Raw genomic sequence first — 6,615 nt, 5'->3', positions numbered from 1 at the left:
TGTAGATGACGTCCAGATATCCTATAAATCATGTAATATGTCAATCTGCGAACGTCAAGTCCAGCTTGGTGTCAAGAAACTTGCCGGCTGGGCAGACAACAGTGGGTTTAAATTGAATCCTGCAAAAAGCTCCTGCGTTGTGTCACCAGGAAGCGTGGGGTCCATCCGGACCCAGACATTACTCTTAATGGCGTGTCGCTTCCTGTGAACAAGGAGCACAAGTTCTTGGGTGTGGTGTTTGATCACAAACTCACATTCATTCCCCACATAAAGGAACTTAAAAATAAATGTATCAAAACAATGAATATACTTAAGGTTCTCTCACACCAATCCTATGGTTCCGACAAAGAACTCTTGCTTCGCTTGTATACTGCTTTGGTTGGGTCTCGTTTGGACTATGGCAGTGTGGTATATGGGTCGGCAACTAAGACAGCCTTGCGAATTCTTGACCCAGTGCTACACTTGGGCCTTCGTCTTTCGTCGGGTGCTTTTCGCACTAGCCCTGCTGAGAGTCTTTTTGTCGAATGTAATAAGTGGAGCCTTGAGAACCAACGAACATACAGGGACTTGCTTTATGCTTTTACAATTTCATCGCTGAATAATCATCCTTTCTATCCTGTCTTTAATGATACATCAACATCTCTGCTCTTTGTAAATCGCCCATCCGTTCCTCTGCCCTTTTCACTTAGAGTGAGAGAGCGAGCCTCAGATCTCAGTGCTTCGTTTTTAGACGTGTACAGGTCATCCTTTTCTAACAGTTTACCGCCTTGGCAAGTTCGCCCTGTGTCGTGCGACCTTTCTTTTATGAGACTTGATAAAAATCGTGTACCACGAGCTGCAATACTGCAGCACTTTCTGTCTTTGCAGTTTAAATACACATGTGCGGAATTTTATAGTGACGCTTCTAAAACCTCCACTATGGTGTCGTGCGCTGCTCATGGTCCAAATTTTAATGCAGCCAGAACCATGAACGTGCACACAACAGTTTTTTCAGGAGAAGCGTATGGAATTTTACTGATTGTACGACACATTCTTGAAAATCAAATTCCCAATTCCATCACCTATACAGATTCTTTGAGTGTTGTTCGCGCACTGTCATCACATACACCCCCCAAAAACCACATAGTTAATCTTGTATTTAACACTATCATGTCCGTGTATGCACAAAAGCATAAGCTGGTCCTCTGCTGGGTCCCAGGACATGCAGGGATCGCTGGGAATGAGTTGGCAGACGAGAGGGCCGCTGCTGCTGCACTCAGGAACACTGTAGACATTAAAGCGATACCCTACACAGACCTCAAGCCACACATAAGACAACACCTGCGCAGAACATGGCAAACACACTGGGACGAACAGACAGACAACAAACTACATGTAATAAAGCCACACTTGGGACGGTACACAGCTGACTCACACAACAGACACACGGAAGTCGCCTTGGGTAGGCTGCGGATAGGGCACACCCATGCGACGCACTCGTATCTGCTGACGGGATCTTCTAGACCCCAGTGCAGCAGGTGTGGAGAAGCCCTATCCGTAGTGCACATTCTAATCACATGCAAGGCACTTCACACAACATGACACAAACACTTTAGAGAACTCTACAGACAACATATCCCACTACATCCATCATTGTTTCTAGGTGACGATGCCAGTGTTTCTGTGAAACGCGTGTTTGAGTATTTGTCAGATGTTAAGTTTTTAAACCTCATCTCCTATCACGCATAATCAAATCTGGCCCTATACACCAGTCATCACCATCATCTTTATTGATCTTACTATGTCCAGTTTACACGTTTTATACATACCTTTTGTGGTAATCACTTCTTTTCATTAAATAACTTCTCTGGCGCTCTTTGCCCTCGTCGGCCTTGCGCCATTAAACACAAACTATCATCATCATCCTCCTCCTCACTGCTGCTAACCCCATACCTCTCAGTCCTTTGTTTGGGGTGGGCCACTGGTTATGTTGCGATTTCGTAGCATAAAGGTCCCGGGTTCGGTTTCTAGAACCTCCCTAACCACATTTTTTCTTGAGGCATGCACTACAAGCACCTCGTGGGCTCTTTGCCTTGCCACTTTCCCTTACTTCAAGGTTTTCTGGTGCAACCGACAGATAAGGCTCGGCCTAAACAGCTCCACTGTTAAAAGAGAAAAGACACAGCACAGTGGCCAAGGCACGCTGCTGAGCTCAAAGACACACGTACGATTGTGCAACATGAAAAAAGCAGTATGTTTATATTGTGCTGTACATGGTAAAGATCCCTAGGTGGTCAATGTTCATGGGCCTCCAATATGATGTGCCTTTTAGCCCAAGTGTGTAGCTTCCGCCCGTAAAACCCCAAATTCTTTTGCAAAACAGTCAAGTGAGTTTGCAAGCAGAAGTATGGTAAGAAGCTTGTGCCAGGGCATTGCCTGTTATCTTGTCTGATTGAAGAGGTCACGGTGGCACCTAATCTTTGAAATGGCGAGGGTGCGAGAGAACAAAAACAAATTACCCTAAGCGGAAAAATTGCAATGATGGCTGGTGCCGAGGCTGTTAGTGTTGACACTAAATACATTTAGTGGTCTTCGATTCTGCATAAGTTTTTACGAGTGCCTTTCCATGTGCATGAGTTGACTGGTCACGTCTAGCTGGCCAGGTTGGACACGAGCTTCTTATTTTTGCAGCTCAGCACCTTTCTGAAATGCCGATATGATGTACCTTTTATCCCAAGTGTGTAGCTCCCGCCCGTAAAACCCCAAATTATTTTGCAAAACAGTCAACTGAGTTTGCAAGCAGAAGTATGTTAAGCAGCGTTTTCATTTATAATTTGTCCAAACAGCTAGGCATGGTTCTTGCCAACCACCACTGCTTGCAGTCGTCAGTGCTCACACCCGCCGCGGTCGCTCAGTGGATAAGGCATTGGGCTGCTTGTTCACTCAGAGTCTTTCAAAAGGAGAGATATTCCTGCCACAAGAAGGCTCCAGTGCTGCACGTATGCGCTATCTAGGATACCGCTGACGCATGGTATGCTGTAGCGGAGTAACCAGCCTTGGCATTCTGAGGCTTTCCAGTTTTTTATCGTTTCGAGAGCCCTTGGTTGGCGGTTTACGCATTCTGACATTTTTATGGAGCACAGCCTTTGGGAGATGACTGCTACTGGTACACATTCTTGGTCACAGTAGTAGTCGCCGCTAGCCCCTAGCCATAGGTCAGTCATCTGCCTACTAACGCCGAGGAGAATACAGTGCATGTAATCCGGAGACCATGCCCATGCAGGGCTGAAACCTGGCAGGTTGATCAATGGGGAGGCTCCTTTAACACCACGGACAGTGCCTCCTTCCACACAAGCGGCTCTCATGTCGGCCACAACTTCTGCATCCGTTCGGTCAGCATACGGTTTCCCCAAACTGTACTTCACAGTAACTAAACTAAAAGTGGCAAAAGCAAAGAGAAGTTTATAAAGCACTGGGGGATATATCTGGATAAATAAAGTGGATACACTACTGTCTACATATTTTTACAGCATTACACAGGCCACAAACTTGAGATACAATCAGGTGTACTATTCAGAGCCATGCCAGGAATGTGCTGGCTTAAATGGACTGCAATGCAGAATTATATACGGATGAGTGTACCAAGATCATGGATATATACTACGTGCACATTGCATCCAGTTCACAAGGTGTTCCGATATTTATTGCTAATGAAACGTAAAATGCACTATTTTACAAAAACTGTCATCCCGTAACAAAAAGACAAGTGAACCTTACAGCTGCAAACGTTCCATGAGCACTTGTTAATGGCAGAGACTTACCATCAACGTTTTTTTCCAGGATGGTAGACCAGCTGCAGCCGAAGTAACCGTTATACTGCATCATGTTCTGCATTGATGCTTTTGCTGGGGCATCTGCACAGCAGCAAATGCAGAACACCTGAAAAAATAGGGGTTACAAAACATTTATACACCTTTGAACTGAGCACTATAAGATTTACATTGTAGGCATCAAAAATTTTACCTTTGAGCATATCTGCTCATCTCAAAATGTCCAGGCGACGCCTTTCTTGTTGAGCTCCCTCATCTGTGACAGAAATGCTTGGAGGAGCAGTCATATTAGGGTGCTCATTCCCGTACCAAAGCATCGGCATCAGTACATTCTTCCACCGCAGGCGGGGAGGCAGCTCATTAATGGTGACTTGTACGGGCCATATGCTGTACTTGGAGGACCTATACACAGGGGCTGCCGTCTGAATTTATAGGGTGTATTCAGAGGCACTCGGCCGCGCGGCGGCGCTACCTGCGCGGCGTCGCCGACTCCATTTGTGCGGTTGAGTTGTTTCGCGACGGCGCAGTACGGCAGGGCGACTGACGTGGTTTTCTTCGCGCTGACTCGTTGTATTTGTTTATTTCTTGTGTTTCTTCGAACTACCGTGGCTGACATTACATCCACGCGTGTCTCAAGTGTGATGCGCTGGTGTGTGGGACCACCGTATCGCCCACGTTTGCGGCGTGCTTGTGGATTGTGCGAGAGGGTGCCCCGCGTCGAGCTGAATGCGTGACCGTGCTTTCAACAGTTGCCTCCCGCTATGAAGCTGAGTGATTATGCAAAGGTGCTGGGGGGAGACGATCGCGACAGATACGTTTACAAAATTAGAAGGTGCGGCGGCGACGACCCACTGACTTGGGGTGAGGAAGACTTGACCGATGACCTTCAACGGTTTCCCATTGTGGACGAAGCTGACATCAGAGACTACCTGGTTCACGGAACTAGCTTTATTACTAGGGAACAGTTGAAGGCCAAGATATCCTTGGACGCCCACAATTACCTCATCAGTGGCTTCCGCCGCATGGACAACGACGACTTGGCACGCAAGCCAAGTAAATGTGCCAAACACCCACCTACTGTCCCCACACGAGACGAGATGCCAGTTTTTTATTCTGCTTTGAGCAAGTCAAAGAGTCGCCCTGCGCTCTTAGCCTTGCACCCAGATATTTCTGAGCCATATCTTCCTTTGGCCACCAAGTTTCCACAAGTACTACTGCAGAACCTGTACCAGGACGACTGCCCAGAGTCATTGAAGGAGGTTTTGGAGGAGTGCCTGAAGGTGTCCGAGCAGCTTGGGGCTGATGCCGAGGTAAGCCTGCCATTCTTTTTTCCACCCTGTCTAGCTACAGGTCAAGAATGACAGAAACTAGGCACCGAATTGTGATTACATTCAAACCATGCAGTAGATTCCATAATGAGCACCTGACCTGGTTTACTCGTGACACTTTTCATTTCGAATTTGCTTCACTTGCCCATACAGTTGAAGCACAGTATGATTAGCTGCAGTAGCATTTCAGTTGGATTCTACTGTCAGGACAACGTAATGTTTTTTTTTAAAAGCAGCTTTTGATGTGCTGTTACTGTAAACAGTCGATAAAGGATGGCATTTGCTGACAGGTGTGCGTGCTGGTGGAAAAGCAAACAAGGGCGCAAACAGCGTCTACCAAATGGCACCACTTTCGGACTGGGCGCATCACGGCATTCAACGCAGGAGCAGTGCGTGCCACATCGATTGGGAAACCCTCACAGTCTCTTCTTAAGAAGATCGGCCACCCCGAGGACTGCAGATTTAGCTCGCAAGCTACAGACTGGGGGGAAAAATGAGCCAAAAGCTAGAGAGGCCTATGTAGCAGCCATAGCAACCCAGCATGTGGACTTTTGCGGCAGTGCGTCAGGTTTGCACATAAGCCCCGAGTTCACATTCCTGGCTGCCACACCGGATGGGCTCATCGTTTGTGCTTGCTGTGGTGGTGGCGTGCTGGAGGTGAAGTGCCCGTTTTCTGCTAAGGACTCGTGCATCGAGAAGCTTTCACAAAAGAACACATCGTGTCTCATCCCTGAAGCTGGAGACGCAAGACTTTCAAGGAGTCATCATTACTACACCCAAGTGCAAATGCAGATGTTTGTTTGCAAGCGCAACTACTGTGACTTTGTTGTGTGGACAGTGGAGGACATGTTTGTTGAAAGGATCGCCCTGGATGAAAACTTCTGCTCCATGATGCTGGAGAAGTGCACTCTCTACTTTCAAAAAGTGCTTGCTGCTTCCCGAACTCCGCTTCGGCTACTGGAGCAAAACCTCTCAGGCTGCACAGGCGCAGCTCGATGCTGTAGTGATGCAGGGCGACACCCTGAAGAGGAGCTGTACTGCTACTGTGGGGAGCCTGAACATGGTGATATGGTGCAATGTGACGGCAAGCGATGCGAGAGGAAATGGTTCCACTTTGCTTGTGTAGGACTAAAGGGGCCACCAAAGGCCAGAAAATGGTTAAGCAAAGAATGTAGGCAACAAGGCTCGCAGTGAAGTTGACCGAATGAGGCCAAAACATGAACTTTATTGTGGAATGTGCTTGTATACAATTTAGGCCACAGTTTAATGTTGGTCAATTAGCAGAAGCAAATATGCAAAGTTAGGCAGCCATACTTCTTTTTCGTTCCTAATCAAAGGGCACAACAGAGTCGCACACATTTGTCAGGGCAGCACTGACGAACACAATTCTATCAAGTGTAGTCACCTTCTTTCCGTGAACTTCTTTGACGTGCAGTAGATCGAGGGGAACAGTGCTTTTAAGTAATGATTACTTGTTT

This window comes from Haemaphysalis longicornis, unplaced genomic scaffold (genome assembly GCF_048455015.1).
Source record: "Haemaphysalis longicornis isolate Haplotype H1 unplaced genomic scaffold, Haemaphysalis longicornis Haplotype H1 scaffold_14, whole genome shotgun sequence".
In the NCBI taxonomy this organism is placed as follows: domain Eukaryota; kingdom Metazoa; phylum Arthropoda; class Arachnida; order Ixodida; family Ixodidae; genus Haemaphysalis; species Haemaphysalis longicornis.
The sequence above is the reverse complement of the archived record's forward strand: the minus strand, read 5'-3'. Positions refer to the sequence as shown.